Source organism: Ctenopharyngodon idella, chromosome 2, assembly GCF_019924925.1.
Source record: "Ctenopharyngodon idella isolate HZGC_01 chromosome 2, HZGC01, whole genome shotgun sequence".
NCBI classification, from domain to species: Eukaryota; Metazoa; Chordata; class Actinopteri; order Cypriniformes; family Xenocyprididae; genus Ctenopharyngodon; species Ctenopharyngodon idella.
The window spans coordinates 13,987,984-13,999,031 of NC_067221.1; the positions used below are offsets into that span (position 1 = coordinate 13,987,984).

Below are 11,048 nucleotides of genomic sequence, written 5' to 3' on the forward strand. Positions count from 1 at the left end.
AAAAGCTCCAGGCTTTGATAGTGCAAGACATAAGGTAACATAAACACAGCCTTATATATGAAATCAGGCATGTCTTGCATACTTGCTTTCCCCTCATCAGCAGCCCAGCATTGATATTACAGTCATGTCGACATGTTGTAACCTTCGCTATGTTACAGTGTGTTGCTTAACCGGGACCCCACCCATAATCAGGGTGTTTTCCGAGGAACAATCATTAAGATCTTTCCAAAAAAGAAGCCTCAGCACAAAGTTTATTGCAGTGCAGACAAACAAATGTGAGCTTTCTGCTCAATAGTCTCACAGTAATAAGGTTGTATTTTGCATTTACATTTCAAGAAAATACGGCATTGACTTTCACAGGAAACGCATCAGCATTCAACAGCAGTCCTCTGGGTATAGCTGATCCCTGATGAATTTTATAAATAGCTGTTTTGGGCAAAAATGTGAACTTCTCTTCCAAATAAAGCTAGATATGCATCAGAAAAAGTAGCCATGAGGCCTTAAGCATAAAGTCTTTCTTCCTAAATGTAAATCTAAATAAGCAAAATATACAAATCAAAAATTTTTTAGGGCCCTATGAAATCCATTTTATTTTTTTCCAAATTCCGTTTTTTCCGTCTTAATTTTTCTGGATTCCATTTTTTTTTTTCCATTTTAATTTTTTTGGACTTCATTTTAATAGTTAAATAAAATTTTAGTAATCAAAAAGCATGTCTAATTTATTGAAATCATGAAACTTATACAATTTAACAATGATTTATTAAAAGTTTAACAAAAATTACATTTTTAGGGCCCTATGAAATGCTTTTTTTTTCCCTCAAATTCCATTTTATTTTTACCAAACATTTTCTGGATTCCATTTTAATGGTTTAATTAAATTTTAATAATCAAAAAGCATTTCTAATTAATTAAATTCATAAAAACAAACAAAAAAAAAGATTGATTTTTTTTATTTTTATTTTTTTTTATTGTTTTTTCAGAAATTCAGTGTTGTGTATTTTAATTTTTCTGGCAATCAAATGAAGACATAAGTTAAATTTGATTGAAAATGTTTTATCTTTTAATCATAAAACATGGAAGAAAATTTGTGATTTCTTAAAAAATAGTTTTAATAATTTATTATTACTATAATAATAATAATAATAATAATTGTTAGTATTAGTATTAGTATTATTACATTCTACTGTACAACTGTAATATATTTCTGTCACAATTTCTTCAAGTTAAACCGAACTTTTATTTTGACGGGTTGCTGCCAAGACCTTTGTTGTTTATGATATGATGATAGACTTTCTCAAATGAAATAGTAAAATGCTCACGAAGGGACTCTCAGGGCGGCTCTGGAGATGAAGTTCATGCATTCATGTCCTTGTATAATGAGGCTGCAGAGGCTGAAAACACTGTGAGCGTCAACATGTGTGTGTTAAATGAAACCACGCGTCTGTGCCATTCATTCACACAGAGACACGCAGAACATGCAGGAATCATATTTAAATAGTCTTTTTGCAGTTTAATATTCACAGACACTAGTCTATATCGTGATTTGATTTAAATCTACTGACCTACTTATTTATTCATCAAAAATTTGACAAATTCCGTGACATTCTGCGTTATGCAGTAAATTTCAATTTTATGACTGGATTCCATGATTTCGTCTGCATTTTCTGCATCGCAGAAACCATAGGGCCCTACATTTGTAATGTTTAACCTTATTTTTTTTTTTTTCATGATATTCCAGCTTCTGAGACCTGGAATGTCAGAGCTAGGCTACAAGTGCTTATTATTTTCCTCATTTCACCTGTCTATGTCGCTCTCCTATAAGGTCCACAGGGGTGTCATTACTGCTTGTACATGCACTGGAATTGTGTGTACCAGCCTGCAAGGCAGAACAGATAACAGCCACCCTGAGCTCCATATCGACGCCCACGGACCACCTTAGCACGGCCTCAGTCTGAGAGCTAACATCCACACTTATTCAGCAATCAATAAACCACAACTGACTAGAAGCCATCATGGTATCAGACCCATCAGTATCTGAGGGAGGTATAGCATTCATAAACAACATCAGCAGCCGACACGGCCCGCATTTATTGAGCATGATGAAAGTTTTCATGCTGGTTTATGTCCTCTCACTTTCCCCTAGGGACAGATCTGATTTATGATCTCTGTTTCCCCCCACAGAGAGATGGAGCCATTAGGGTGGAGAAAGAGCAAACGAATGCATGGAGAGCACTTTCCCACTGACATGATGAGGAGGGGGGACCGTTACGACCCCTGTCCATTCCACAGCTGCTGGAAGGCTCTAAACAACAACACTTTCACATGTCTTCACCTCTTTCCAGATGGGCCAATCACACTGTATGGAGATGGACAGAAACAAGTCAACAAGGTGATAGAAAAGGTCATATTCTGCAGAAGGAGCAAACAATCTCCCAGTGTTATTTTAGTATCATTGTATTACTAACAATGTTTTCTTAATGCTGATATAGGTTTTATAAATTTTTATTTTAGTTGACTAAATGAATATGAGAAATGTTGCCTTGGCAACAAGCTGAAATAAAATAAGCTTCAGTTTTTGTTTATTTCTTTAATTTCAAGTAAATAAAGGGTGTTTTAGTTTTAGTTAACTAATAACCCTGCAATCTCCTGCATGTGCTAAATAGCTCAGTATCCACCGGTCATTGTGTTTTATTGTGGTGGTGACGCTTAAAAAGAAAATAAACAAGGAAGTGGGGCGGCACCGGCAACCCTCTGGTATTACTATTCCATATGCTCGCTGTTCACATGGACTCACCCCAGTGCAGGTTTTTCCATAATATAAAAAGAAAGAAACATTTAATGGCATTCTATCAGTTCTCAAAGTCATTGTAAAGTTCAAAAATCCCAATTTAGCATCCGAACCACAACAAGATCGTGCCAGAGGAGAATGATTCCCACTGTTAGAGGCAACGCCTTCCATAAAACATTTAACACAGCCTTATGAATAAAAAACTACAAGGTTCTCTGCCATTCAAGTCGAGCAATACGAGAAGCATGTTACTAAAGCCACACAATAGCTTTGTTCTCTTTCTCTTTCCATTTGCCCTCCTTCCTTTCTAATTTTCCTGTGGAACTCTTGGCAGCGCTCCTGGCACTGGAAGAATGTCTTTGCCTCCATGGCCGAGTGGAGCACACAAAAGGGCGCAGTGTTATAGAGTGGCGGACAGCGATTGGCCGCTCGACACATGGACATTTACTCATCCCGCTGCATTCCACACGCTACAGGCCTGTGCAATGACACCAGAGCTGCCCCGAGGAAACACATCTCGCTGTGAGTGTGAAGGAGCTCAGGCGATGGGCTCCGCTCCAGAAATGTGCATAATGTAGCGTTTATGAGAAAGACCTGTCGCTGGGAACCCAGCTAACACACCACAAGCCCTTGTTTGGTATTGTTTTAGAACTACACCAGGCTGAGGATTTACATTACTGTGGAAGTCACTGAAAGGAATACATTGAAATACAAGTCATTGAAAGGAATTTCTGAGTTTCAAAGGATAGTTTTGTCATTTGCATCAAAAACGAGTTCGTGGCATGGCCTTGTGGAAATGGCCACCCACCACACTGTGCATCTTGATTGCAGCATGAGGGATAATTCAGTGCTGAAACTACACTGACTAAAAAGTGATCTCCACTGTCTGATTGACGATCGAGTAAATCTGCGCCATCTCAAGGGACGAGATAAGACATATACTGATTCCATTATGTCATAATCATCTATTCTAGCTGAGATTTCTGTGCAAACAAGCATAATAGCCTAGGTCTATTCTAAAAACTGGTGATCTGTCTTATGAGGTTCCATCTCCGATAGGACGTTGATATAAGTGACCAGTTTAGAGCACCCTTAATGGGCAGCAACTCTGTATGCCACACAAATAACGCAATGCACAAGATACTTCACTAGCTAAAGGGATAGTTCACCCAAAAATGAAAAATCTGCCATGCTGAACACAAAAGAAGATATTTTGAAAAATATGGTTAACCAAACAGTTGATGGACCCAATTGACTTCCATAGTATGGGGGGAAAAAAATACTATGGAAGTCAATGGGGTCCATCAAGTGTTTGGTTTTCAACATTCTTCAAAATAACTTTTTTTGTGTTCAGCACAAGTAAGAAATTCATACATGTTTGCAACAGCTTGAGGGTGAGTAAATGATGACAGAATTTTCATTTTTGGGTGAACTATCCCAATCCCTTTAAGGCTGACGTCACACAACATTGTTTCTGGGTCCAACATTCTTTCAGACACCAAAAGCAAACAAGAAACGGTGCTAATATACATGATAATATACACTCATAGTGTGCTGTAATACCACCAAAAAAATCATACTGAAATCTCAAAATGACAGTTATTCATCTTTAATTAATCATTAAAATATTGGTGTCTGGGACCCAGTGAGTCTGAAGACTGTAGTGTACACAACACCGAGTTTTTAAAAGCTTAGCTTAGATGTGTAATATGAATAAATAGTGCTCATAAACTGCTGTTGAGTTTTCTTAATTGAAACGATTAGTGACGAACCTGAAATGATTGAATGGCCAACCTGAATTCATTCATTCAGGGCATGGGTATTCTCTAGCAGTTAACCGTTGAGTGTACATCAGTTGTATATTTGGTATAAATGTGTGTAGTATGAATGTATTAAGAACATACTACATTCGTCATGTTGTCATTGTCATCAGTTGCGCTGCTTCACTGCTATTCACAAATCCTCTCCTGTGGCCTCATGGGATATCGGATGTGCCAGAAATAGTAGGTCATCCGGGTACTTTTCACCTACTGTTTTATGAATATACTGTGATCACACTGTTCACATACTGTTTTTAACTGCTATTTAAACCGCGTTTCCACCGTAGGAACTTTTCCCAGGAACTAGGGACTTTGGGGTGGTACTCTGTGGGTTTCGACCACAGGGACAAGGGTCTAAATAAAGTTCCGGGTAAAAATTTCCCCCTCAAAAAGACCCTGCTCGCAAGATAGTACTTTTTCAAAGTTCAGTAACTTTCGGGGGTGGGACTTGGGCGCTGAACATGCTGATTGGTTGAGTTCATGCAGCATTTTGATTGGCTGACTCCTCATAGCATTTTATTTCAACCACCATATTTAAAAGTCTGTTGTGGTGCGTGCAAGTAAAAGTTGTTTGCTATTCGAATCAACCAAAAAATACAACAGATGGACCGACAACAAGGTTCAGGCTTTATTAAGCTTATATACAGCGGACAAAATCCAGTGGGAACTGGAAAGTTGTGCGCAGTCCTACGTCACCGGACTAATTTGCCTAATCTTTACGGTACTTTAGAACGCGATGGAAAGGCAAACAACAGCAGGTCTGGGGGAAAATGTTCCTGGGACAAATTGTTCCAGGTAATTTCGGTGTAAACACGGCTTTAGTAGTGAAGTATGCAATTTATTTCTTTTTTGCTCAGCTTGCCTCAGTGCATTCTGAGATTGCCATGATCTTAATGAAGTATACATGCAATGCTGCCTTAAAATTTGGTCAAAAGTTATTTTAGGAAGCCTACTTTTGGCACAGCCTTCGCGTCCATGATGCCTTGGTTTTGCAGCGGAGCTAAAATAATTAGATATGTCAGCAACTTAATAACTAGCCAAAAGGTTCCCAAGAGACAGGAGCTTAGCCTTGTACTGATTTGTACATAACAGTAATCAAGCTAGTAATCTAGACAGACTGTCATTAGTCATACAATTCTGCAGCACCAAATAGATGTCCATCATTCACCAGCTCAGATTATATCCATTACAGTTCATGAAAGCTCTCAGTATGACAGACTCACCTCCTCATTAGCTGCATTTAAACCTGAGGCACGTGCTTTCGCATTTCAGGTTCCTCATGCCTTATGAGCATCCTGCATTACCTCAAAAGGCTCATGTGAATCACAGGAAAACCACTCTCCACTTATAGATGTTCGATGGGTTAGAACAGATAAGCAGTTACTATGGCAATGCCTGAGTTTTAAATAAGTTGCAGGGAGCAGTTTTCAGATTTTTCCCTCACCTGCCATGCAATCTGAATGTTTACAGTGAAAGTCTGCACTCACACTTTCCAAACCACATCTGACTGAATAGATAAGGCCTGATATGAGTTATGAGCGGGAGTTTCCACATCCTGCAAAAGCAGCTGAGGAATGCTTGTGTGCCAAAAATCTCAAGTGAGTACATTCTAAATAAAAAAGGGTCATAATTAATTAATAGATCACATTGTTGTAACACAGCTTGACACTTGGGTAATACCATTGCAAGAGTGCAGGCAGGCAACAACAACAACAACAACAACAACAACAACAAAAAAACACTAATGGACTTCTATGAAATGTTGTGTTTACTTCTGTATTATGTGGTTACTATCAGGGGTTACTTCACTGTTATCACACAATGTGTGTAATACATGATTCACTGACGATCACAATGAACTGTGCATTTTCTCAAGCAGGCCTTTCAGCCTCCCTTGCAGAGGCCAAATTGATGGAAAAACTCCAATCTAAACACTCTGCCCTCTGACCAACCAGTACACAAACTTAACCAGCATTTTTCCCTCTTCTGCATGGCGCCACATGCATCTGTGAAAAGACACAAGTTTATAAAGAACTGTGGGAAAAGGACCTTGACCCTCAGAAATGCTCCCTATACACCAGGGAATACATTCCCAAATCCCCGTCTGCCACGTTCTACCTACATTCCACACTACAAATTGCCAGATCTCAACAGAAACTGCAATAATGTTAGAGCTTTTCTAAGATCTGTTGTTATGGTTTCCGAAAGATTTTGATCATAACCCCACAATTCCACCGGGCATCACCAGAAAGCTGTCACATCTTATTCTGCAAGCCTCAGATCTTAAATAGCAGCTAGTTTGTGCCGCACACACACTCGAGCCACGAGCCGCTAGTTTTATTCAGGGCACAGACAGCAGTGTTTTGTCTGTGCTGTATGGAAATAACAGCAAAAGGAGCAGGGCCTCACACAGCTAGAGCTTTTTTTGCATCTAAATTGAACTATATTCAGAATCAGAAGCCTTCTTGGGAAGCTGTCCCCCGAAGGAACACTTGTTTCCTGAATAATATCTCTAATGGCTGTGGCATGGAAAATCTTGTGCTCTGAATGGAAGTAAACAGGTGAAGAGGGCAAATGTAGAGTCTTGATAGAGACTTGACTACTTGCCTGAGGGTTTTCTTAATGCTGCACTTGAGATTGCGGTCAGTATCGATGTAAACCTTCTAGACTAGAGGTGATCCATTTTAATTGGCAAAGACAATGCTCATACGATGAGGGGTTTATGCTGAGAGAAGCTCACAGAAGGGACGAACCTGACATGGTGTCTTTCACTGACGCAAACATGCTGCTTACCAAGCCATTTTGGTTTATAAACACAAGCTGTGTTGTAATCCTAACATATCATTACAGATGTCATGCACAGAATGGAGCGGGTATGTGGTAGTTTAAGAGAGTGTTAGTAAAAAATAATGAATGAGCAATACATGTCACCTGTTAACGTTGGAAAAAAAACTCAAACAATGCATCTGAATATTATCTCATCCAAATATTGCTATTGATTGGAGAAGCAAAAAATTAAAAAGTTCAGCTACAAACCATCAAAAAAATACATGCAATAAACATCCAATTATTTCAGTCACTGCTGTATCTTTGATACTCTCCTTTTGTGATAAGCGCAAACAGACCACAGGCCCTGCTGGACAAAGCTGTTAAAGTGATAGTTCACCCAAAAATGAAAATTATCCCATGATTTACTCACCCTCAAGTTACCCTAAGAGTATATGACTATCTCCTTTCAGACTAACACAATCGGAGATATCCTGGCTTTTCCAAGCTTTATAATGGTAGTGAAGGGAGGCGTGATTTTAAAGCCCCCCCCCCCCCAAAAAAAATCTATCCATCATAAAAATAATCCATACGGCTCCAGGGGCTTAATAAAGGCCTTCTGGACAGAAGCGATGGGATTTTGTAAGATAAATATCTATATTTAAAATTTTATTAACTAAAATAACTAGTTCCCAGCAGACGACTAATTTATGATGTAGGATGTAGGATAGCGTAAACTTTCAACAAACTCAAGCTCCTCTTATATCGAAATCCTCCGACATTTCTCTTAAAAATTTCTCGTTTTAGACTTCTAATTCGTGACCGGTGTTTTATTTTGCTCTATCCTCTGCGCTTCTGCGTTCGTCATTGCGTCAGGTCAGGGGTTACTCCTCCACTGCAAATTGATGCGTACAGCCGTCTGCCGGAAGCTAGTTATTATAGTTAATAAAGTTTTAAATATGGATATTTTTCTTATAAAAACCCATCGCTTCGCTTCAGAAGGCAGAAGATAGTCATATACACCTAGGATGGCTTGAGGGTGAGTAAATCATGGGATAATTTTCATTTTTGGGTGAACTATCCCTTTAAGTTTGAGGGGTTCATGGGATGGTCAGTGCTGTCTGCTCGTTCTGAGGATCTTCCAGGTGTGGCCATCATGAAAGTCACTTAATTTCAGCTGTCATTTCCTGTCCTACATGATGGGACAACCATTTAAATCTACAGCATGCAAGTGTACAGTTGAGCTCTCCTTCAGTGACTGTTTACTTCTGAGGCGCACTCTGACCAAAGCTGTTGACATACAAAAAGACCTTCACAGATCTAACAGTCCTGACCTTCCTCTACTTAAAAACTTTGTCTAATTTAGCTCTTAAAGTGCAAAAATGCAAGTAGTAAACCCAGAAATAGACTGTACAGCCCAGCAAATGTTTCTAAAAATTACGAGGCTTTGCTTTACTAAAAACAAGAATGAGAGGAAGTAGACTGACTATGCAAGCAACATAATTGCATGCCTCGATAATTGCTATGTGCAAGCCTTTGTGAGTGCAATTCTGCATGCATGCCCAGCATGCACTGCAAAAGACTACTGATATATGCACACAGCCACACACACACACACACACACACACACACACATCACTTTAAATTGTATTTGTCTATATATGAGCAGCCTTGTGGGCTTGAGGACAGACCTCTGTGCAAGATGCAAGACCACACACATGTACTGTAGGAGGTGCCCAAAAAAAGCCTCATTGTAGAGGTCAGTGGTTCAGCTGTGGCCTTCATGTGGAGTTTAATGAGCTTCAGTCAATATAGTGAGCAGAGGCGGGGATAGGGTACAATGGGAAGAGCAGCAAACCACAGCTGACCAAAACCTCACCAATGCACTTCACTGTGGCTCGTTGGCAGCCAACCAGGCCCGTGCAGTCTCGGAGCGGCTGGATGTGTGGAGAGGAATCGAATCAGGTGCCAAATGACTTCACTCTCGGGATGCCAGTAAGGAAGCATATTTTCTGCATATTGTGCCGCTGAATAACTCAGTCTTGTGAGTGAGGAAAAAATACTGTGTTAGGACAACAGGCTGTGATTGACCCAGGACGATCAATTCCGGCACTTAGGAAGTGATTAATGCAAGGGAGCACATAGCTGTGATCCAAAGCTATTTTGGGCTAATTAGAAAGGAAACGATTCTGAGACTGCCCAGCCGTCTCAGTATCTGTCAAGTTATCGGGCTAGTGACAAAGAACAGAGCACAGCTCAAGGTTGCACTCAAGCAGGACAGGCATGCATTTAGTGCAGGCGGGATGCCCAATTACACCCACAGCAAAGAGACCCCACCAGGATATTTATAAAGACAGCATGACAGAGATCTGATCTTTCCAAGATGCACACAACATAAGCACAGAGCCAGTTCCTACTGCTCAAGAATGAGTTAAACAGCACCTCAGCCTAAATAAGCATTCAAGTCCGAACTGTCTAAAAGCAAAAACAAAAGCTTATCCACCTAGCAACAGCAAAGTATAAAACAGTTAATAAAATGCATTCAGTTTATGTAGCTTGAGGGAGAAAAAAATGCAACATTTTCAGCTTACAGTTCTACATCTAACTCTTAAGAAATGCAACACGGAGGAGAAATGTTCTCTTTTTCTGGTAAATTATTAACACATTAGTTAAGTGAAAGTGACAGACATTACATAATACAAAAGTGAACCTACAAACAACTAATTTAATGTGTATGTTGAGTACAAACAAAAACAGGCGTGTACAGCAGTCAGTTTACTGCGCGCGTGAGTTTGATACACAGCCGATGCGGTAAAATCACTCCACAATCACAACACATGTATGTATGAAACTCAAAACACTGTGGGATATCATCTCAAAAACAACCTACCGTGACTTTCCTCAACGCCCAACTTCGATAATAAAGTGTATTTGAACTTCAGTGCTTCTTTTGAAGTCACGGAGACATTTTATTTGACAATCACGCGTAGGCTACTGTAACTTCTACTTAAATGTACAGGGTATGTATAGCGAGCGGTAAACGCTCAATATATCAAAAAACACCTACCGTTTCGCTCCGGGTTAAGGCTTGTCATCTGAGGTTTTAGGACTGTCCGATATCCAAAGAGATAGTTTCATGACTAGCGCGTCAACACACGGTTTTGTGGAGTAACAGCGTTCCGCCTTGCCGTTCAGACTCTGCGTGCTGACAACAGCCAGTGCAGAATGAGCAAAGCTACAGCGCGCGCGGACAGGGCAGTTCCTCACAGACACACTGGGGCGGGAATATATAAACGGTGACACTATAAACGCTTACCAAAAACAGGTTACCTAGGAACCAGATAGGACGCTACACAGACAGAACGATAGATAGAATGACAGAACGATAGACAGAACTATGGAACGAAATGCCATAGATTTATTAATATTGATAATAAATGTTTAACCCATTATTTTTCTAACTGATGGTCTTACCCATGAGTGACGGGCTAGAAAAAAAACACTTTTTTTTAGAATCTTCTGATTTCAAATTTAATAAAATTAAACACTTGTTCAATTATCTGAATACATAATGCACTGTATGTAGGCTATTATAACACATAATTTGCTGAAGCCAGGAGAGACTAGCTTGATCTGAAAAGATTTCCTCAGTGCAAGCAAGAAGCCAGGTAATA

General features: G+C 39.6%; 1 protein-coding gene across 1 annotated transcript in view; it reads right to left on the minus strand.

Annotated features, from left to right (window-relative positions):
* The window catches only part of ppp2r3a (protein phosphatase 2, regulatory subunit B'', alpha), a 74,098-nt gene extending 63,466 nt beyond the window's left edge, over positions 1-10,632 (minus strand). Inside the window, exon 1 of the mRNA XM_051869048.1 lies at positions 10,438-10,632. The gene's annotated coding sequence lies outside the window, so the exon portion shown is untranslated. The remainder of the gene's footprint in view (positions 1-10,437) is intronic.
* Between the last annotated feature and the right edge of the window lie 416 nt (positions 10,633-11,048).